This window comes from Castor canadensis, chromosome 11, assembly GCF_047511655.1.
Source record: "Castor canadensis chromosome 11, mCasCan1.hap1v2, whole genome shotgun sequence".
NCBI classification, from domain to species: domain Eukaryota; kingdom Metazoa; phylum Chordata; class Mammalia; order Rodentia; family Castoridae; genus Castor; species Castor canadensis.
The window spans coordinates 139,010,179-139,033,201 of NC_133396.1; the positions used below are offsets into that span (position 1 = coordinate 139,010,179).

The 23,023-nt window shown below is 45.0% G+C and overlaps 2 non-coding genes across 2 annotated transcripts; one reads left to right on the plus strand and one right to left on the minus strand.

The window, feature by feature from the left end:
- Positions 1–20,304: 20,304 nt before the first annotated feature.
- Positions 20,305–20,406, plus strand: LOC141414328 (U6 spliceosomal RNA). Its single transcript, XR_012439388.1, has one exon. It is a non-coding gene; the product is annotated as a U6 spliceosomal RNA (small nuclear RNA).
- A 499-nt stretch (positions 20,407–20,905) lies between these two features.
- On the minus strand, positions 20,906–21,009 carry LOC141414362 (U6 spliceosomal RNA). The gene has a single exon (XR_012439412.1). It is a non-coding gene; the product is annotated as a U6 spliceosomal RNA (small nuclear RNA).
- Between the last annotated feature and the right edge of the window lie 2,014 nt (positions 21,010–23,023).

Here is a 23,023-nt window from a genome sequence, read left to right on the forward strand (position 1 = left end):
CCAAATACCAGATTTGTCTGTTCAGGTATCTACAATCAGAATTAATCCATTTAGGGCCAGTGGGGTAACTTGGAGAGTTTAGCATGCACAAGTCCCTGCGTTCAATCCCCAGCACCAATAAATAGACATGTGAATAAGTAAAAGTACCATTCAGAGCTCTTTCCATGATCATGTGTGTGACAGACTGTCTACCCAGTGGAGTATATTGCATTTTTTGCCATACATCTATTGTATAGATTCTAAATCACAATCCAACTTCCCGTGACAAATTTTAAAAGGTAACATTAGGTAACTTTTTTTTTAATCAGTAAAAGCAATATATTACAAGGCACAACACACAAGCATGAGGAGGAATGACATTCCAATTATTTCAAGGTAGTTGGTATCCATAGGAAAAGTAAAAATTTCAGCAAACTTAGCCAAGTAAGTACAAAATACATTGCTGTGTATTAAACATTTATGTGAGGAAATTCCTGCGTCACAGGACATGCAGCTGAATGTCCCAGGTTCGCTGGGATGCGTTGATTAGCCTCCCTTGACCTCCCAGTTTTCTTGTCTTGTAACTAGGTAGACTGGTAGGCTTTCTTTTTATGTCACAGCAAGATTGTGGGTTTGTGGTTTGTGGAATCACAAGAAGAAACACAGAGAAGACACAGCAGGGTGATGCAAGTGTCCTTTGCTGGTGAGGCTGGCAAAGGGTTTATCACATTATCTGTGAAACCAGGGAAAGTTCTCAGCAGGAATTTCCTCGGTGGTACCAAGGGAAATCATTTCATTTGATCGTTAAGAGGATTAAACGAGTGATGTTTTCCACATTTTCTGGGATATCCTAAGCACTCAGTCAATTGGCTTGAACTTGTTTCTACTGGGGCAGGAAGGAAGTGGTAGCACACACCTGTGATCCCAGCTATGAGGGAGACAGAGATAGGAGGACGGAGATCTGAGGCTGCCCCAGAAAAAAAAATAAAAGACCCTATCCAAAAAAATCACTAATCAAAAAAAAAAAAAAAAAGCTAGGTGTGTGGCTTAAGTGGTAAAAGCACCTGCCTGGCAAACTCGAGGTCCTGGATTCAATTTTCAGCACTGCATTAATTAAATAAATATTGATCATAATTAATTGCTATAAGGGCAGAATAGGAGACAGGCTGGAAAAATATCCAGGAGGTGGAATCAACACAACCTGGGATGGATGGCAGGAGGGTGAGTAAGGAATCAAGGATGCTCATGGAGATTTCTGGCCATTTGTCTAGATTTAGGAGATCCTGAGGCCACAGCTTCCAACTCAATTCCTCCCTGAAGAAGGCTGTTATATTCGGAAGTCATTATACTTGCTCGGGAGTAAAATGCCATTTCTCCACCCTGCCCTCAAAATGCCCCCTGGCTTGTAGATGAGAGAGGTCAGAAACCCTTCAATAGCTCTGGAAGGAGCAGTGACTTCTGGGTGACACCAAGGAAAAGGAGAAACCATTTCATTTAAGATGGAAAATGAGGGTGGAGTTTAGCCAGTGCCTTGGGTCCCCTTCCAAGGGACGCCCCCATGCTTGTGCAGGAGTAGGGGGGCTGTGCCCCTTTAAATGACTTCATGCACCTTCAAAGTTGGGAATGTGTGGGTTCAAAAAATGCCATCCGCCATTCTGCATGTAGAATTTCAAATAATAATAATAATAAGAAGAAGAAACTGCCATCTAGAGAAACTTACAAGGAACCAGCCAAAATTAGGCGAACTCCAGTAAACTTTGCTGGTTCTAATACTAACTTCTCACCCAAAGTGTTAGTTGGCTGCAATTTTTTTTTTTTTTGGAATTCATGAAGCATGACTGATCTCTGAGCACCCTTGGGAATGGCTCTGCAGGTGACACCTGCCCAGTCTTTCCAGGTTAGTCCCCAAGACCCGGGACACAGTCCTGCTGGTAGGATTTTCTCCACCACTCCTTCCTCTCTCCCTCTTTATCTCCCAGTCCTGCTGGTCGGCTTGATGCCCCCAAGAGAGCCTGTCCTCTGCCGTTATAAAGCCAGAGTTCAAATCCAGCCCGGTTCCCAAGCCCGGCGCAGCACTGCCCTGGGCCACCCGGCTCCTGGCTGTTTCCCTCGTCCGGGTCCAGATTCGCTCCACTGTTTACCCCCCCGAGCCTCCGCACCTGCTGTTCCCTGCTGGACTTCCACCTGTTCTGCCCGCCTCTGGTTTTCCGCGCTTACTTGGTGGCCGGTATGCAGTCATCCCATTTATTCATCCTAAGAACTCTGCAAGTTGCAGAGTCGCATCTCTGTTTCAAGATGTGGAAACCGAGCCTTGAAAGGTCTAAATAAATCCTGCACTTGTTACGGGAACTGGGGACGCTTCTGGTAGGCTCTCCGAAAGGGTGGAGGCCTCCCCCTGGTCCTTCGGCTCATGGTGTCACAAAATAGAATTTTAGGACACATGGAGGTATAGCAAAGGAAGGACAGTGCCCAGCGCAGACCTGGGTGCGGGCGCGTCTGATAATAGGTGCCCGTGGAGAAATGTGTGTGTGTTGGGGAGGGGGGTGTTGGCTCGAAGTTCCCTTAGGAAAATTGCTCCTTTTTGCTCTGACATCTGGTGCATTTAATTATTTTTACTGTTGCACTGCTTTGTCTATTGGGCCCAGAGACTAAGGTTGACCCTCTCATTAAATTTGGGCCACCATGACACAGATGTCTAAACATCCCTTTAAACAAAGGATGGGTTCTTCCAGACACTCCCCTCAGGACAAATGTTCATCCTTGAGATGAGTATTTTCCTTTGTAAACACTTCTTGTCACTTTTTCCATAAGTGACTTTCTTTAACATATCCTTCCCAGAGTTCATCAATCATTTTTAAGTAGGCAGGCAAGGTAAAAGAGAGCTGGGTTTTTTTTTCCTTTTTACTAAATATTGCAGCTTAATGAGGGAGCCTGAAGTTTAAAGCAGAGAAAATAGTGTGCTTTTAATCAGCTGTTCATTGATCTCTGATCTCTTTTTTTTTTTTTTTTTTGGTCGGTGAGTGGAACTGGGACTGGGGATTGAATTCAGGGCTTCCCACTTGTGAAGCAGGTGCTTTACTGCTTGAGCCACACCTCCAGTCCATTTCGCTCTGGTTATTTTAGAGGTAAAGCCTGAAACTATTTTCCCGGACTACCTTGAACCCAACCACAGTCCTTCCAATTTTAGCCTGCCAAGTAGCTAGGATTACAGATGTGAGCCACCAGCACTGCCTATCTCCAAATTCTTGGTTTAGTTTCCCTAATCTATCCTGCCTCACACTGACTTAAGTGGTAAGCCAGACCAGGTTGGTTGTGACCAAGTTTTGCACCAGTCACTTTTAAAAAAATTATCTTTTATAGAAAACTAATGTATGTTGGGGCTCAGAAAAAGATACCAAAAGACTGTCACTGTGTGCCATGCTGAGGCATCTTAAAAGCTTCCTCAGAGTCAAGTCTCTCTAACCTTGTCTTGTTTTTCCACACCAAGCACAGGGAGGTTCTCTCTCCCTCCCTCCCTCCCCCTCTCTCCTTCCCCCTATCCTCTTCCTCTCTTCCTCCTTGCCTCTCTCTCTCTCTCTGGAATTCCAGAGAATTCCATTTTCTGAGTGAGGACAGCTCCTTCCAAAAGAAAGGCAATTGTCTTAAACCTGTTCCTAGAAATCTCATCAAATAACCAGGAACAATTACAATGGTTACTGTGGAAGAAAGAAAAGACTAAGCCTCCTGGCCCAGCACAGCTTGGAGGCAAGCTCTTTATTTACAAACCAGGACAACCTTTGTTCCTCCCCCCAACACACACTTGTCCCAGGATTCCCTGGGCCCCTCTCTCATCCTTTCAGTGGCTCAGGGTATTAGTTAAGCCTAGGAGAGACACACTCTGCACGACTGGCTCTTCTATGCACAGAAATAACTTGTACACCTTCTCTGGTCAGTCTGCTGATTGCCTGTTCACTTCGGGGAAACCACTGGGGGAGGGGAGCCTTTTCTTTTGCCACTACAGTTTTTTGTTTTTTGGTTTTTTTTTGTTTTTGTTTTTGTTTTTGCAGTACTGAAGCTTGAACTCAGGGCCTACACCTTGAGCCACTCCACCAGCCCTTTTTTCTGAAGGGTGTTTTCAAGATAGGGTCTCTCGAACTATTTGCTGGGGCTGGCTTTGAGCTGTGAGCCTCCTGATCTCTGCCTCCTGAGTAGCTAGGATCACAGGCATGAGCCTCCGGCATCCGGCAAAGGTGTTTCTTTAAGTGTGCAGTTTGACAAACTTTAGCAAGTGCGTACCTATCAGCGCTACTAAGATAATTCCCTCAGCCTAAAAGTTTTCTTGTGCCTTTTCCATAGTTAATCACAACTCCAGACCACTCATCTGGTTTCTTGTTACTACAGCAGTTCGTACAGAATGTAGTGTGTTTTTGTTGTTGTTGTTGTTGTTTTGTCTTCTGTGTTTGATTTCTTTCGCTCAGCTTAAGGTCCTTGTACTTTCTCTGGATTGTTGTGTGTATTAATGTTTTATTCCACTTTATTGCTGAGTGCTAGTCCATAGTATGAATATACCCTATTTATTCATCTGTTAACCAATTGGTGGCCATTGGATTGCTTTTAGTGATTGGTTGTTATGACTAATGCTGCCATAAGACCTGGGCATGGTGGTTTGTGCCTATAATTCCAACTACTTGGGACGCAGAGGTAAGAGGATCACGGGGTAAGCCCAGCCTGGGCCAAAACAAGAGACCCTATCTGAAAACAAACTTAAAAGCAAAAGGACTGGAGATGTGGCTCAAATGGTAAAGCACTTACCTAGCAAGCACAGGCTCTGAGTTCAATCCCTGGCACTGCAAATAACAACAACAATAACAATAATAATAATGATGATGTCATAAATAAATGGAGGTGGCTAACGGAGAGGTTGAGAACACAGCCTGGACACACTGGACAAAGAGTGATTCATGTTCCCGGTGCCACAAAGCAGGACGTGGCAAGGCTCAATCACCCTACTCAGAGCAGCATGACAGTTAAGCTTAAATGGAATTTTCCACTTAATATTTTTAGCCCTTGGTTGACCATGAGTAACTGAAACTGCAGAAAGAAGAAACTTCAGAGAAGGAGGGACTGCTATATCCTAAAAACTTTGCTTCCATTTTAATGTTCTATAGGGGTTTTACCTATACTTTGTTTTATTTTCTGAGTGGTTGCTCCAGGGGTGTGTGTGTGTGTGTGTGTGTGTGTGTGTGGTTTACAGGAGACTTTAGACCCTGGGACCAAACTCTGTTTTATAGGTTAGGTCCAGCCACTAGTGCCAGCATGCAAAATAAAGAGACAAGTCATAGCTAGGGGCAGAGAAAAGGGCTTTATTATGTAGCAAGGGAATGTGTCCACATTTCAGCTCATCTTCCCTGTTCAGATTTGCTTTAAGTTTTAAATAGGAGGAAGAATTGGTGACAGGGGAAAGATATGCATAATTAAGGACCACCCCAGTCACAGGTGTTGTTCTGGTGGTCATGACTGATGGTAGCCACGGGTGGTCTGTGGGGCCTTGTTACAGTAAGAGCTATTGACTGGTGGCAGGTGGTCTTTGTCTCCATCTTGGTCCTTTCTGGATTCCAAGATGGCTGAAAAGTGACTGCCAGAGAGACTGGCTCAGAGCAAAGGATGCAGATACAAAATGTTGGCTGGGATGCCAAGCTTTTCTCCTGTCTTTGGTTCATCTGTGGGTCCAAATAAGGAGTTGGTGTTTTTCAGTACAAACAGCTTTGTGTGTGTGTGTGTGTGTGTGTGTGTGTGTGTGGTACTGGGGCTTGAACTCAGGGTCTTCACCTGAGTTCACCCTAGTTTTTGTAAACGGTGTTTTGAGATAGGGTCTTGCCGAACTATTTGCCCAGGCTGGCTTCGAACTGTGATCATCCTGATCTCTGCCTTCTGAGTAGCTAGGATTACAGGCGTGAGCCACAGGTGCCCGGCTACAAACAGCTTTTAAGTATCTGCTACACACACACACACACACACACACACACAACTTTTTGTTTCTCTTACTGCTAATGTGTATTATTTTCTGTAAGATATGGAATTCTTAAAACGATGAAGATCCATGTATTTCCTCTATGCCTTTTATGTTACACTTCTTATGTGTATCACATCTACATACATTTCATCTATTCTTTCTAGACTACAAGTTTTATTTAGGGTCAACATAAGTTCAAAATCCCAGGAAGAGCCATAAAAACAGTAGGAAATTATAATTTACCCTGAGATCTATGAGGTTCCTACTTGTAAGTAAGCATTGGTCATGATTTTGCAATAGCAAGAAATGTAAACCCTAGAAAACCAGATTCCAGTTTTGGTCCCTCAGGACTTTCCAGTTTTCTCCATAAGATACATTTCAGGCTAAAAGGAAAATTAATTATTTCACAATTATTTCTTTGAACATTAAGACTCCTTTGCCTAAGGACCGATGAGTCCCCAACAAATGTTTTCTGGAATTTAGCTCATTTTGATAGACCCCAAAGCCCTGCTGTGTTTAGAATTCGGATTACTGGGCCCCGTCTCAAGGCTTTGTTTCAGCACACACTGGTTGTAAGTAGCATAGTGTGGTCCAAGATGAGCAAGCCAGTGAAAAACCTTAGGCTCAGGAATTAAGTCTTAAAGAGCTTCCTCAATTCTATTTTGTCTCTTTTTAGAATGTCACATATCAAAATCTTGCAAAGACCATGCTTACTGTGTTAGTCAGCTTTCCATGTTTCCATTGCTGTGACAAAACACCTGAGACAAGCAACCTACAGTTTCAGAGGTTTCCGTCCTTGATTTGTCCAGGTGCTTTTGGGTATATGGTGAGGCAGAACATCATGGCTGTGGGAGAGGGTGGAAGAGAAGGTTGCTCGCCTTATGGCGGCCTGGAAGCTGAGAGAGTTTACTTTTATAACAAAGCTCCTCCTCCCCAGCCCATTATGCTGTGAATCCATAAATGGATTAATCCATTCATGAGGTCAGAATCCTCAAGATCTAATGACCCTTCCCAAAGTCCCACCTCTGAGCACTGCTGTATTGGGGGGGCCAAGCCATCAACACTTGAGCTTTAGGGGAACAGTTTAGATGCAAACCACAACCCTATCACAGCCGAATTTTCCCATTCCATCCCCTTGGAACAGTCAAGAGTATATTCTCCCATTCACTATAAAATCCAGAGATGAAGGCAGACAGGCTTTCAACACCTATTTCAGTCGTCACCAGGTGTCTTTCTCACTTCATGAAAGGTTTAACTGGCTAGTGCTCCAGCTGCTGGTCCTCTCTCGGCCACGCATTTCTGAGAGGAGCTCATGCCCTCACACGTTCAGCTCCCTACAACCTTGTGGAGAGGCTTCCAACGGGCAGAGGGATGTGGAGGCCACTGAAGAGCCTGCACTCAAACCACAAAAGAAGCATTTCTTAACATGTAATGAATCTCCCACCAAGTGGCTTCAGCCACGAGGGCACAACCCACCTCCCACCCTTAATCTTCTTAGCGATCCTGTGGGAGAACTTAGTCTTCACAACGCCAGGCTGCTCTGAGAACTCTCTCTTCCAGAACTTCCAGTGGCCCCATTGCACCACCATGATGACGGGAGCAGCTCCAGCCTTGTCTTCTGCAGCAGCCTCCCAAGTCTGCTCACTGACCACATCTGTGATGGATGGAGGTGGACAGCAGGCAGAAGCTCAGGTTCTTCTCTAAGTGGAAATGCTCATACCAACTTCCCCAAAGTCACCTGGGTGGCAGTTGTTGGAACTGATGCTGCAGTGATTTGTGTCACCAGAGTTACCCCACCGCCCGTGTGCTTCTAGTGCTGGCCACTGGGGTCCTGTTCCAGGGCTACATGGCCCCCAGGTTCCCGGGTCTTGCTCAGTCTGGATGGCCTGCTGGCAACTGGGACAAAAGAGCTCCACTTGCATGCTGAAATCCCAAAGTCAGTGTTGTCATTCTGTTAGACTCAGTAATAGAGCGCATAAACAAGCTGAGAGGAGGAGACTAAAAGAAAACGATAGGGTTGGTTGTTTATTTTGTTGCATTATCCAATTATTTGCCGTTTCCAAGGCTCTGCTTTCATTCTTGAGGATCTACACTTTCCTCTGGTGTTATTTCCCACTAGCCTGAAGAACTTTGTTTAGCGTTTCTTGTAGAGATTATCTACTGATAAAGAAGTTTCTTATTACTTTCAAAAATTTTTATTTCATTTTGATTCCTAAAGAATTTGCTGGGTGCGGGTAGCTCATGGCTGTAGCTACTTAGGAAGCAGAGATTAGGATAATCGTAGTTCAACTTCAGCCCAGAGAAACAGTTATTGAGACACCATCTCAACAAAAAGAAACTGGGTGTGGTAATGCATAGCTGTCATCCCAGCCAAGCCCGTGGTGTAAGGAGGAGGACCATGGTCCAGGCAAAAAAACTCCGAGACCCTACCTGAAAAATAACTAAAGCAAAAAGGTCTAGTGGTGTGGCTCAAGTTGGGGGGCACCTGCCTAGCAAATGCAGGCCCTGAGTTCAAACCTCAGGACCACCAAAAAAAAAAAAAGAATATTTTTTGCTGGATATAAAATTCTGCACCTCAGCACTTTAATTATACTATTCTTTATTCTAGCTGAGTTTCTGATAAGAAATCTGACTTTAGTCTTTCTTATTATTGCTTATGTTTTCTCTTCAACAAAATTAGTGACTGGAAGTGTGGTTCAGATGGTAGAATGCTTACTTTGCAAGCTAGAAGCCCTAAGTTCAAACTCTAGAGCCATCAAAAAAAAAAGGAATTTCGGCCATTATTTCTTAAAAAATTTTTTCTTTCACAATCTTTTTTTCTTCTCTTCTGCTGTTCCTATTATATTTACACTGGATCATCTGACAGCATCTAGCAGACCCCTGAGGTGGTGTTTATTTTTTGTTTATTCTTTTTAATCTCCTCTGTTCCACATTCGGACAATTTCTATTTATTGATCTTCCTGTTGACTTATTCTTTCCTTTGTCAAGTCTAATTAGATGTTAAATTCATGCAGTAAATTGTTACTTCAGAAATTTAATTTCTCTGTCTAGAATTTTCATGTGGATCTTTATCGTTTCTGCGTCTTTGCTGAGATTTCTCATTTCTCTACTGAAATTCATTCATTGAAAACACACTTTGTTTGTTTTATTTACAACAGTCAAGATAGAATTTCAAAGTCCATGTCTACTCATTCTGATATTTTTTCATCTGAGGGCATAACTTGGTTGATTTCCCCTTCTTCTGAGGATGGGTTCCATTTTCTTGGTTCTTTTTATGGTGGACAGTTTTGGGTTGTGTCTCGGGCACTCTGCGTGTTAAGGTGTAGACATTCTGGATTTTGTTTTCCCCTCAGGTGAGTGTTATTTCCTTTGTTTTAGCAGGCTATATTCTTGGCTGGCTTTCACTGAAAACTGTTTTGGGTTAGCAGTTCTGGCCTGAGTTCTGATCTTTGGTTTGAGGTGAGCTGCTCTGATCTCTTTCTGTATTCCTGGTTCGGGGCTTGGGCAGAAAATGATGTGGACAGCAGGACCTAAGAACCCTCTGTGGCTCTGGCCCTTCCAGGACTCTCACTCTTTCCCACCCTCTGTAGCACTCCTCATCTCCAGCACTGCACCCTTGGTTCCCTAGACTGGCTGTGGCCTCAGGCTAAGGCCATAAAAGTCCCAGTCTCTGTCCCTGGCCACCCCTGCACAGTTCTCCACCTGAATCCATCTGCTTCTGTTTACTCTCCAGGACCTTATGGAGTTCATTTTTGTATTATATCCAGGATTTTTCAATGTTTCCACATGGAGAATCATCCACCAGGGGTGTTCATCATGTCTGGATGAAGAATTGACTATGTTACTTTTGTTCACTCTTCTGAACAGAAGGTGTGTTAGCTTGCTGTTATTATAGCAAATACCTGAGAGAATCAACTTAGCACAAGTTTATTTTGACTCATAATGTTAGAAGTTTTGGTCCATGGTTGCTTGGCCCCATTGCTTTTGGGCCTGTGGTGAGGCAGGACATCATGGTGGAGAGTGTGTGATGGAGCAAAGCTGCTCCCCTCATGATGGCTAGGAAGAGAAAAAGAGGAAAAGGAAGGGGTGGGGTCCTGCTGTCTCCTCCAAGGGCATGCCCCCAGTGTCCTAAAGACCTCCCACCTCTTAAAGGTTCCACCACTTCCCAATAGCACCAAGCTGGGGACAAGCCTTTAACACATGGGCCTTTGGGGGACATTCCAGATCCACACCATAGTACCAGGCATTCTCTGGGATGCCCTCCCTCACCTTTGGGCCTGGGATCAGCATATCTTCTATTGGCTGCCCAGCATCCTGTGCTTTACTTTGGCCTACCACATTCATTCATTCATTCATTAAACATGTATTGAACAACCACTCTCCAAAGCACAGAGGGCCCATGTGCCATAAGAAAGTGTCCTTTCTCAAGAGAGAGACTAGAAAATCAAGCAGTCGCTGTGGAAATTATGGTTCACTGGTCACCAGAGGCTTGCCAGAGGACAGGAGCAGGAAGGCTTAGCTCGGCAGGAGAGCTTACTTTGTGTTCACGTCCCACTTCAGAGTCTGACCTCCTTGAGAATAAAGTACACATTCTGTATACAACTGTCTTCCTGATGCTTAATAGGTATTTATGTAACTGATGAATAAAGTCTAACAACCAGCAAATGAAAGAAAGAGCACATCTGGTTGAAGCTATAAAGGCACTGAGACAAAGTTTAAAAATGTGTTCAGAGAAGTGCAAAGTGTCTGATGTGTGGAGGGTGGTGTCTGCGCACAGTTGGACTAGGAGATGAGTGTGCAGCCAGTTGACAGAAGACCACGAATGTCCTGTACTAGTTAAAACAACGACAGACCCAAATGGTGTCCAGTTTCATGCTGCTCTACTTTTTGTGGTTCTGCAGGCAAGAGAAAGTTTCTAGTGGCTTTGTATGACTAAAGAATGATGCTTAGTGGTAACTCCCATTGGCGCTAATCTGTACACGTTTGCTGCTTCTATGCTAGGCCTGAGTATGCAGAAGTTTAGAAGATATAAAGTTTACCTTCCTGTTTTTATAGTCTTCTTCGGCAAATGATGAGCAAGAAAGTCAATAATTTTAAGACAGTGAGTTGCACTTGGCCATCCCCTCGATCCTTGTTTCTGTCTTCCACCTTCTGTTGCATCTCTACCTTGTACTCTTTGTCTTCTGTCCTCCTCTTCTGAGAAACCTGTAACAACTCCCCCAAGCAGAGCCCTACATCCAGCCTCATGACTCCCACTGCTGGTCACTGGATGAGTGGGGCCTCCACAGTCCTGCTGGTCTCCTATGGAGACACTGAAATGCTTGTTCCCCTGGGAGAGGCCACGTGGAGCTCAGATTGCCTTAGACTTAGATGACTAACAGCAGCGTCTTCCTTGCATATGACTTGGTTGGAGTGGTAAAGAGGAAGACAAGGGAAGGCAGGACGCTTGATTGCCTGCTGGGTTTCCCTTTTACATTCATGGGGTGGTGGTGGGGGATTTGGAAGGTGGTTGATCATGGGGACTTCACCCGCACAATAGGGTTATAAATGTCTTAGAGGCAGTTTCTCTCTTTAAACCCATGCTTGATCTAGGACTTCCCAGGGCCTAGGAATGAGAGAAATAAATTTCTGTTCTTTCGAAATGTTATCATTCGCTGGTAAATGGATGGAATTGGAGAACATCATTCTGAGTGAGGTTAGCCTGGCTCAAAAAACCAAAAATCGTATGTTCTCCCTCATATGTGGACATTAGATCAAGGGCAAACACAACAAGGGGATTGGACTTTGAGCACATGATAAAAGCGAGAGCACACAAGGGAGGGGTGAGGATAGGTAAGACACCTAAAAAACTAGCTAGCATTTGTTGCCCTTAATGCAGAGAAACTAAAGCAGATACCTTAAAAGCAACTGAGGCCAATAGGAAAAGGGGACCAGGAACTAGAGAAAAGGTTAGATCAAAAAGAATTAACCTAGAAGGTAACACCCACGCACAGGAAATCAATGTGAGTCAATGCCCTGTATAGCTATCCTTATCTCAACCAGCAAAACCCCTTGTTCCTTCCTATTATTGCTTATACTCTCTCTACAACAAAATTAGAGATAAGGGCAAAATAGTTTCTGCTGGGTATTGGGGGGGGAGAGGGAGGGGGCGGAGTGGGTGGTAAGGGAGGGGGTGCGGGCAGGGGGGAGAAATGAACCAAGCCTTGTATGCACATATGAATAATAAAAGAAAAAAAAAAGAAAAAAAATAAAATAAATTTCTGTTCTTTATAAATTACCCAGTCTTAGGTATTCTGGTACAGCAACAGAAAACAGAACGGGGCCCAAAGTAGGCAAGCAAAGGAAGACTCCTCTTCCTGAGCTGGTAAGGCTTCCTGCCTCTTACCACACAGCTTACCAGATGGCACTGGAGTACAATGAGCTCTCTTGTGGAAGTGTTTACAGGCATCAACTTTAGTTTCATGTAATTTTATCTCTCCATTAATGTATTATGTTGGAAGCTCTAATGTCTATAAGAAGAAAGATCCAACTTCACCAATATTGTCCCAAATGAACCAGCGGAAGTGGGTGTCTTGCAGGCCCAGAGCTGCACCCTTCAGAGTACTCACTAGTGGAAGCAGCTGCCAGAACAGTGAGTCCCAGAACAAGAGGAGGGAGGGCCTGCTGAGACAAAGCCCACACCTGGGCTGCCTGCCACCCCCAGTGTCTCTACAATTCTGCATCCTGCAGCTGAGCCATTCACTCTCACACGTGGGCTCTAGGATTCATTGTGATCGGAAGCAAGAGGCTTTTGTTGTAGTTTTGTGTTTTAGTTCTCATCAAAAGTCCCCGGGTTTTCTCTTTTTTCTGGTACACACTAGCACCTCCCATGCCTCCTAGAACTGAGGCCTCAGCCCAGTTACCAGTGGGAAGAGGCTAACATGCCAAGAGCTTTTAAGGTCCCAGCTGCCACTCTAGGCCTGAGGCCATTGTCATCTCTTTCTCCCTTGCAGGGTTGTGCAAAGCCAATGCAGTGTCCCAAAATGCAGGTGGAGAACATTAATGCTACAGAAGCTCAGAGGCAAGAGACACGGACATTTCTTAAGGTCACTTGCCTTGGAAGTGGAGGAGGAAGGGTTCAAAGTCTGCTCCATCATCTTGAAAATTTTGCTATTACTGTGCACCCCAGGTATGGCCAGGGGCTGAAGCCCAGAGCCAAACCTCAGCTGAGCCTGGGCCCCTGCCTGCCAGTCACCTCCCTCCCACTGAGTAACTTTTTCTTTCCTTGGTGCTGGGATGAGAACCCAGGGCCTTGCACATGCTAGGCTTTTGCTCTACCACAGAGCCAAACCCCCAGCTCCTGCTCAAGTGACTTCCAGGTGCTGTTCACCCTCAGTTTGCTGTGGCTCTGTCCCCTCCCGTTTGGGGCCCCTCACTTGAACCGGGTGTTGCCAACCACCCTTTGGGGGTGGGGGTGAAGCAAACTCTGGGGTCACACTTGGGCTTAAAATCAACCTGGCCACTGAATAAGTTGCTCTAAGCTTCTGTTTTCTTCTATGCAAATTGTGGTGATAAAAGCTACTTCATGGACCACGGACATGGCTCAAGTGGCAGAGCACCTGCCTAGCAAGTGCAAGGCCCTGAGTTCAAAGCCCAGTATCACCACTGGGCCACCTCACTGAGGGGCACTACAGATGCAAATCCAACTACCCTTAAAATCCTCAATTTAAAAGCTCATTTCTTGTCCATGAGCCTGGACTCATTATCTAAATCTCTTTGTTTTAAAACAAGGAAGCTGAGATGCAACTTGCAGAGGGTACACAGATGATGTTGCTATTGAAACCCGCACGTTTGCCTTGTATACAAAACAGGATATAATGTCACTGTGGTGTTCATTACAAAAGCAGCCATTAGGCATCAAAGCCAGTGGAATATCATGGCTTCTGAGAGCACCACTCACAACAATGCCTCCTCTTGGGAGGGGCCCTGCGACCACCACTGACAATTTTCTTCAGACTCCATCAATGTTTTCTGTTGTTTAAAGACACACACTAATTTAAAGTCTCCTCCCATTCTCTCTGCAAATTACAGCATTCAGAAGAAGTGGCAGCTGCTGTAATTAAGACATAGTTAATTGCCTATCTCCTTAATTGCAATGATAGGATTTTGACAGTTCAGTAAATAAGAATTGTTTGGTTTCCTCTGGCAACTTCAGCCTCAGCCATCTTCCCTGCAAGTGCTGAGTCACCCAGTTCTGGAACAAAGGACTGCAGACCAAGGGACACAGTGGGGGAGCGGGAGGGGCCCCCAAAGGAGCGTGGTCCTGTGATTTGTCTGCAGGCTCCAACTTCCAGGGAACCTCCCCAGGACTGCCTGCTCCACTGCCCTGTAAAGCCTTCCAGGTGTTTCCTCAGCCATTGCCCGAGCCTACACCATGCAGAAATCACAGAAGCAGAATGCCGGTGCTGTGGGGCCCTGATCTCCTGCTGGTGACGGGCAAGAGAGGAAGCAGAGCCCAGAGAGGTCAAGCATACCCTGAATCAACGAGCAAAGCCAGCACCTCAGCCCAGGTCTTCTGATCCCACCAGTCCATAGAGTCAGAGGCTCTGGGGTTACCTGACCTGGGTGCTGCATTATGCAGCTTTCTCTTACTGTAACAAAAGCCTGACATAATCCATTTCAAAGGAAGAAAAGCTTGTTTTGGCTCACAGTTTTGGTAGGGCTATTGCTCTCAGGCCTGTGGGAGGCCAGCACCTCAGGGCAGGAGCACATGTTGAAGGAAAGCCCTCATCTTGTGGCCAGGGTACAAAAGAGAAGAAGAGCTCAGAGTTCCACCATCCCCTTTGGGGGCTCACCCCCAATGGCCTCAGGTCTCCCACTAGGCCCGCCTCTTAAAGGTTCCACACTTCCCACTAGCACCATGCTGGACACTAAACTTACCACCAGAGCAAGAGCACACCTTTACCTTGACCGCTTGTGTAACCATGGGCCGGACACTGTATGTCTCCAGGTCTCAGTTACTTCCACTGCAAACTGGATTTTGTAGCTTCTCCCCCCCAACATTGTGAGAAATCAGATAAACAAGCTTATAAAGCACTTAAACTGTATGTCTGACTGTGGCAACACATGGACGTTATGTAGCAGGAACCTTGTTTAAAGCTTACGTAAACAATTTTACATAAGCATTTCTGTAGTTTCCATAAACTTGATGGTGGATCATAGTCCTGTTTCAGGCATTTCTAGGGTCTTGTCACTTCCCAATGACACCATGTCATGGAGTCAGTGGCCAAAGGATCATCATCAGGAAAACTGGACCTAATTTTCAATGCCCCCTAGGAGGTCAGAAGTATCTGCACTTGCCTACTGGGGGGGAGGGAAGAGAAAGAAAACATCTCTCCCACAAGGTGGTACACATACCACATCCTACCATGGCAATGAATAACACTAAAACCATGACTGTAAACTCTGGCTTGCTGTGATAGTCATGATATTAGTCAGCCTCTGTTTCCCAAGGGGCACACTGGGCTTGGGATCTAGAAAAAGGATGTCAGTGACAATGACATCTGCCTTCTTCTCAGTGCCCCTGTTCTCACTGGAACTCCTGTCCATTCCTAGTGAAAAGCAAAGGAAGGACATGTACACAATACCTAAAATTGCTTCAATGAAAGCATAAACAAAAGAGGGCAAGTGGGTAGGACAGTCCTGTTTGAAACTGGAGCCTTTAAGGTCAGTGGATCTTGTCCAGCTCAGCACATATGTGAGCTCAGCTCTGCTAAAACTTGCTTGAACTGGATTGAACACCTCTGCTCTTTCATCTGCACAAAGTCCAAAGGAAAGCAGTCAAGGCTCGGCTTGACCTGCACACCCATGTTTAGTGCAGCACAATTCACAATCGCCAAGCTGTGGAAACAGCCAAGATGCCCCACTACTGAGGAATGGATTAAGAAAATGTGGTATTTATGTACAATGGAATTTTATTTAGCCATAAAGAAAAATGAAATTTTGTCGTTTGCAGGTAAATGGATGAACCGGAGGACATCACTTTAAGTGAAGTTAGCCAGGCTCAGAGGCCAAAGGCTGCATGTTTTCTCTCATATGTGGAATTTAGACCTAATACAAATATAAGCACTATTATGAAAAACAGGTCACATTAAGAGGAGGTCACTGACAGGAGAGAGAGGGTAAAAGAAGAAAGTTAAGAAGGTGAATATGGTTGATGTACTTTCTGTGCAAGAATGAATACAGAATTTTAAAACCTATTGAAATCACCATAAGAAGGGACAAAGGTAGAAAAATGGAAGAGATGAACCAATTCAGGTTATAACACTTAGATACATGGAAATGTCACATAAACTCACTATAGAGCTATCTTAAACAAACAAAAACAAAAATGTCGTTTTTCAAAAACAGAACAGGAAGGTAAAAGAGGTCCTGTCTGGGGGTTGGCAGCAGTGGGAGGGGGTGGATATAAGGAAAGGGTGTAGGAGGTGAATGTGGTGGGGATATTACGTACTCATGAATGAAAATGGAGAAGTGAGACCTGCTGAAACTGTTCTGATCGGGGGAGGGTAAAGGAGACTAATGGAGGGGTGAATTTGATTGAGATACATTGTAAGTACTTTGGTAAATGTCACAATGTACCCCTAATACAACAATAATATGACAATTTAAAAAAAGAAAAAAAATAAAGAATATGAAGAATGAGAAAGTGTGTTTTTTTCACGTGCAACTTAGGTACACAAAATAGTTTTTCTCTGAACTGAATAAAATGATTTAAAAGAGAGAAAAAAAAAGGCTCAGGTTGGAGGCTCCAGAAACTTCTGGGAGCCAGCCTGCTTCCACCTACTACTGTACCACCCACCCACATGGCTCCGATCACTCTGCTCCAGGACCGCTCGAAGCCCCCACATCTTATCTCTGTGCCACCCACAGACCGTGCCTCTTAGAGACATCTGGGTGCTTGTTCCTGGCTGTAATTAGACACGTAGCTACTCTTAGACGTTACAGGCGGGGCAAGCCAGCCCTGGCCTGCTGACGCTGGTGCAGGCTCCACTGTGCACTGGATCTGACCCAAGCAGAGGCTGCTGGCTGCCACCATCCCAGCACAGCCACCACACGTGCTCTCTGCACAGCGTCCAGCCGGCTGAGGCCTTGCCAGCCGCTCGGGGACACTCAACACTGATTGTCTAAGGAGACAGGGAAGTTCTCAGTCTCCAAAAACCTATTGCATTTTTGCTGCACTGAACCTAATCCCCTAGAGGCTCAGATTGCTGGATCAGGTAACTTGCTCCAGGCTGAACTCCAGACTCCGTGCTCAGCTAAAAATGAAGGGTTCTATAAAGACAGAATGCATATCAGAGGACAAACAGCAGTCTCTCTTACCCATAAACTGGCTGAAAAAAAACCAAGATTTTAAAGTAAAAACTGACATGAGAACCTAACCACAGTCCTGCCGCCACCCAGCCCCATGTGGTGACATCTGAGAGGGCTGTGGGTGTACTTATAAGGACACTGAGCTGGAGACAATCTTATCTGGGCTCGGGGGCCACATTCCATGTGGGTCCAAGTGCCATGGAGCATAAGCTGGTGTCACCACCCAACAGCACGCGGAGCGGGAGCTGGCAGAGAAGCCCACGTTTCTTTACCCCGCGCTGTAGCCCAGCAAAGGAGCTGGACTTGGAGTCAGGAGTTCTGAGCTGCATGAGGAATCAGCCCGCCAAAAAGTGGCTGGTTTTGTATAGTGACAGGGACAGAAATAATAAGGGTAGTAATTATTGCGCAATGAGCTGCTACTCGGTACCACACATTGTGCAAAGCTATTCTGTATCCATTCTTTATTCACAATAACAAGCCTGTGACACATATAATAAATAGTCATGCCATTGCCATCTTTTAAAAGAGAAAATTCGGACTTCAAGAGTAAAGAAAGACCAAAAGAACTAGTAAAAGCAGCACAGTGAGAATTTGAATCCAGGGCTTTGAGCCCTTAACTCTAAGGGTTCTTGCTCTCAACGAACTCATGCTGCCTGTCCCAAAGGAGACTAGATACATGCTGCCAGCTTTGAAAACTTCAGACGTGAACTGAGGATGTAGTTTAGTAGTAGACAGCTTGCCAGGAGTGTGTAAGGTCCTGGGTTCCATTCCCAGCACCAAAAAACAAAACAAAATGTCAGGCATAATTGGGGTGACACTAGGTAGACAGTACACAGTGACCAGGGGTATAGGAGAGAGATGCACAAGACAGGTAGTGAGTCTGTAGTTTGCTTTCTGTCACTGAGACAGTACACCTGAGTTGACCAATTCAAAAGGAGCAAAGTTTTATTCTGGCTCACAGTTTCAGAGGTTTCAGTCCATGTTCACTTGACCTTGTCACCTTTGGACCTGTTGCAAAGCAACAGGCAAGAGCTAATGGTGGAGAAAACTGCCTACCTCATGGGGACCAGGAATCAAAGAAAGAGAAAGAATGACTCCTTCAGGTTCGTGCTCCTAACTCTTTCAGTAGGCCCTACCTCTCAAGAGCTCTGCCATCTCCCAATAGTGCCACCTTGGGGAACAAACCAGTAGCACATGGGCTCTTGGGGGATGTACAAGATCCAAATGACATCAGTAGAGGAGGTTCCCTGGATGAAGACTGGACAGAAACTAAAAAAAGTAAGCAGAGGAGGGTTCCAGACCAAGGAAACATGGAACAATACCACCTTCATGGACTGCAAGGTGGCTGCTGGGCTCCAGACACTGTTCTGTCAGGAAGCAAAGAAGGGGTGGGTGGAAAAGATATACTAGACTCAGCTACCCCACCCCTAGACTTTTTCCTTACATCTCCATGGCAAGTCACAAGTGAGGAAGAGCAGAGGTATAGCACAGAACACAGAGAACAGATGGCCAGGCCTGGCTGAGATCAACCATGACCATGCACTGCAGCTGGACCCACTGCTACCTGAACAAAGTTAGTGTTATTGTAGCAAGGAAGAAGTAGGGGAATGGTCAGGGAGGGCAACCTATAAGCTCAGCTCACGGGTTTTTGTACTCATCCAAGCAGGAGTTGATGGAGCACCAAGTGAGAGGGGAAATGAGAACAGCATGGAGAGTGTGTTAAGAGGAGGAACTAAGATTCCTTACTGGGCTACTACAGGCCCAGTAAGGATTGAGGGAGGAGGAACCTCAGGGGACTCTCAGATTCACGGCTAGGGTAAAAGAGGTGTCAGTGATGGAAGTAATCCTGGTTGGAAGGCAGACTGATGAAACAGCTGCGTGAAATGATTTTCTGACTTTCCATTGCTTTAGGATTCTTCAGAGACTTTCCTATCTCTTGGTCTGTTGGGAGAATCAAAGCAAGTAAAAGCCTTTGTGTATAAGCCACACACCATGTCCTCAGAACTCAATAGAAAGCAGCTGGAAGGGCTGCCTGTTCCTATTTGTTATGTCCTTGCTACAGGATCTTGACCTGACACACAGGCTGTCATGGACACCAAGTCACATCAGTGGCAGTGAACCCCTGCTTCTGGGGCACCAAGACCTGTCCTGGTGCCTTCCTTCCTGAGACTCAGTGATGTTCACTGTTACAGTCCACTCTAAAAAACTGATTTTTCTTGATAGTCATTTTCATGACTTATAGCCAAAGGGTTCATCCAGGTTCTTGGTTACATCCTAAAAGGTGTACCATATACCTTAATATCCCATATGTGGTACTCATAACAAGAATGCTTAATTCTAGTGAGAAAATGAGAAAGAGGAAGAGAGGGGGAAAAAGAGAGGAGGAAGGAAGAAAGGGAAGAAGGGAGGGAGGAGGGAAAGGAGAAGAAGGGAAGGAAGGAAGGGGAGGGAAGGGAGGAGGGGAATGGAAGGAGGAGAGGGAGGAGAGAAGGAAAAGGAGGGAGGAAGGAAGGAAGGAAAAAAAGAAGGAAGGAAGGAAATAATACCAAAATATTTTGGATTAGCTACCACAGTGTCTACTTTCAAATGGTTCAGGAAAAATTTTGTAATATTGAGGGACTGAGAATTTAACTCAGTGGTACAGCTTGTGCTTAGTGTGTGGGGGGCACAGGGATCCAGCCCTGGCACAAAAAAATGATATAATATGGCAAAATATTAAAGACTGGTGAAACAAAGTCAAAAGTACATAGGTGTTCACTGTCCTGTTCTTTCAACTTTTCTGTATGTTCAAAATTTTCTGAATAAAATGTTTGAGGGAAGCATCCAAGACACAGCTGTGCTGAAGGACAAGATTTCTGTCATGAGTCAGCGTGGGACACCCTCGTCTGCATGCTTTTGAGGTTTATTTTTATTTTTTTTTTTTTCTGTGTGTGGGTGTTACCTTCTAGGTTAATTCTTTTTTTTTTCATTTTTCTTTTATTATTCATATGTGCATACAAGCTAAAATTGGAACCATACACAGGAGATTAGCACAGCCGCTGAGTAAGGATGACATGCAAATTTATGAAGTGTTCCATATTTAAAAAAAAAAAAGTAGTAATAATAATTATTATTGAGGACCTTCCACAGCTCATAGTATGGGAGGTAGGGCTGGAGGAGTGGCTCAAGTGTTAGAGTACCTGCCTAGCAAGCCTAGAAACCTTAGCAAGCCTAGCAAGCGTGAGGCCCTGAGTTCAAGCCCCAGTACCACTAAAAAGAAAGAAAGAAAAACATAACATGGGAGGCTGTTAGGATTCAGAAACAACCATAAATAAGACTGGCCTGGCCCTGCTCTTGTACATCTTATCATGTAATGGGATACAAGAAAGTAAGTTTTTCAAAATATGGAAGAAGCGAGGGGCTCACCCTGTAATCCTAGCTGCTCAGGAAGCAGAGAGCAGGAGGACTGAAGTTAGAAGCCAGCTCGGCCAAACAGTTCATGAGATCCTCTCTATCTTAAAAAAAATCCATCACCAAAAAGGGTGGTGGAATAGCTCCAGGCACAGGCCCTGAATTCAAACCCAAGTACCACCACCAAAAAAGAAAAAGAAGAAATATTTCACAAATTTCCATGTTTTCCTTGTTCAGAAGTCCTGCTAATCTCTGTGTCACTCCAATTTCATTATACTTGCTATCGAAGTGAACATCAAAGCGGATTATTTCAAGGCATAAGGTGATAGTTTATTAAAATAGTCTGTTGAACAGATGAACAGACTTACAAGTAGTACCCAAAGTACACAACTCAATAAGCTGTCAAACATCAGGTTTTCTTTTCAATCAATTTCTTTGGTCACATGAAGAAATAAGTATGTATCACATTAGAATGTGCTGAACTGTCCTCCATTCTTACAGCAAACACCTGCAGGCTAACACAGTGTTCTCCCAGGCACAGCTCCTACAATCCTAAAGTGAATGAGTCTTTTGTGGGATGTCTGACTGCTGTCTTATAACCAAGGTGCAAGGCTGCAGTTTTGGCCTCCATGTGTGGGTTGTCCTCTTTTTTTTTTTTTTTTCCTGAGGACTGAACCCAGGGCTTTGCACATGAAGCTTGTGCTGTACCACTGAGCTGCCTCCCCCCCACCACCATCACCACCACCAAGCTTGTGTTTGACTGATAATCTCAGGACTCCATCCCGCCCTACTGGCCAGCACACTCTGAGCCTGTAGAGAGAAACTTTTTAATTGTTATTGAGAGTATTGTGATAGATCTGGGAAACTTGAATTTTTAAATAAGATTTCAGGACCCTAGAAACTTAAGAATGTTTACATCACCGGGAAGAACCTTCTCCTTGGTCCCTCCATCTTCCTACCAAAGTGTCCTTGTAATGTAATACTGCTTCTTCACCATCTCCCCCTTCTCCACCCCTCTGCACACATGGGATGCAACAGGCTCAAGTGCAAATGCACCACTTGGGAGGCTGAGGAAAGAGGAGGAGGAAGTCCCTGTCATAACCGAGACTGAGTTCTATCCTTTTTCTCTTTCTTTCTTTTTTTCTGGTGCTGAGGATGGAACCCATGATCTTGAGCGTGCTAGGCAAGTGCTCCACCCGAGCCACCTAATTCCTCTGCCCCTGAGTTCTATTCTTAAACAGTCTTCTTGGGTTTTGTTTAGTGGTTTTGGTGCTGGGGATTGAATCCAAGACCTCAAGCATGCTAAGAACCTACGGTACCACTGAGCTTCACCCCCAGCCTCAACCGCCATTGTTGGGGACCAAGAATGACCCCGGACTGGGAATAATGGAGTTTGCACAGCCTCTCCATGTAGGAGTTTGCACAGCCTCTTCTACCATAGTTTTCCCAGTACCTGGTGTCTTGACCTTTGTTCTCACATCTCCTTGAAGAATACAACCTGCTGTGTTCACATACCAGCCCCCTGATGCAAAACCAGGTAAAGTACCAGAACTGTCAGACTTCCTGATGCCAGATTAATCAATACCTTAGATAAGGTGTCCTGTGTGCCTTGATGATTCCAGAACTGCTGTGTTGTAATTAAGCTTCATTAGCCTTAGGATAATTAGCCCACCAGACCTCATTCCTTTTACCTTGCATCAAGAATTGTTAAAGCTTGGTTTTTACCTGAGTCTTTTCCTTGTACTGACCTATTAAAATAAACACTCTGGCTCAGGTAGGCGCTCGAGTATCCCACCAGGAACGTGCAGTCCTCCCGATAGCAGCGTTGTGTTTATGTTTTATGTCTGTATGTTTGTGTGTGGCTTTATTTCTCGTTCCCTGTCACTCTTAGTCAGGCTCACGAAGCATACCCACGCAGGCCGGGGCAAGCCATCTTTTATCATTTTCATGTTGGATACGGGGTGAGGGAGAGTCGGTCATATTTTAGATACAATAAATTCATGCATAGATTTCTGCATTATTTTTCTAGCAAGATTGTACATTTCCAAAGAGAGGGAGAAAGAGCACATATAAACATTTTCAGAACTGGACTTACAAAGTAACTGTGGTAAACAGTGTTTAATAGAAGAGTGCCTATGACTGTAAATGCAGTCAGGCTGACTGGAGACAGACGGAAAGCAAGGGTTGTGGTTCTTGTGAAGGGAGAAGTCCTCACTTTGGGGTTGCTTTCTTAGACAGGGTTTCTGGAAGCACTCTGAGATGGAGAGCTGCATGGAGGTGTACTCTTGGGAAGGAAATAGTGGCGAAAGG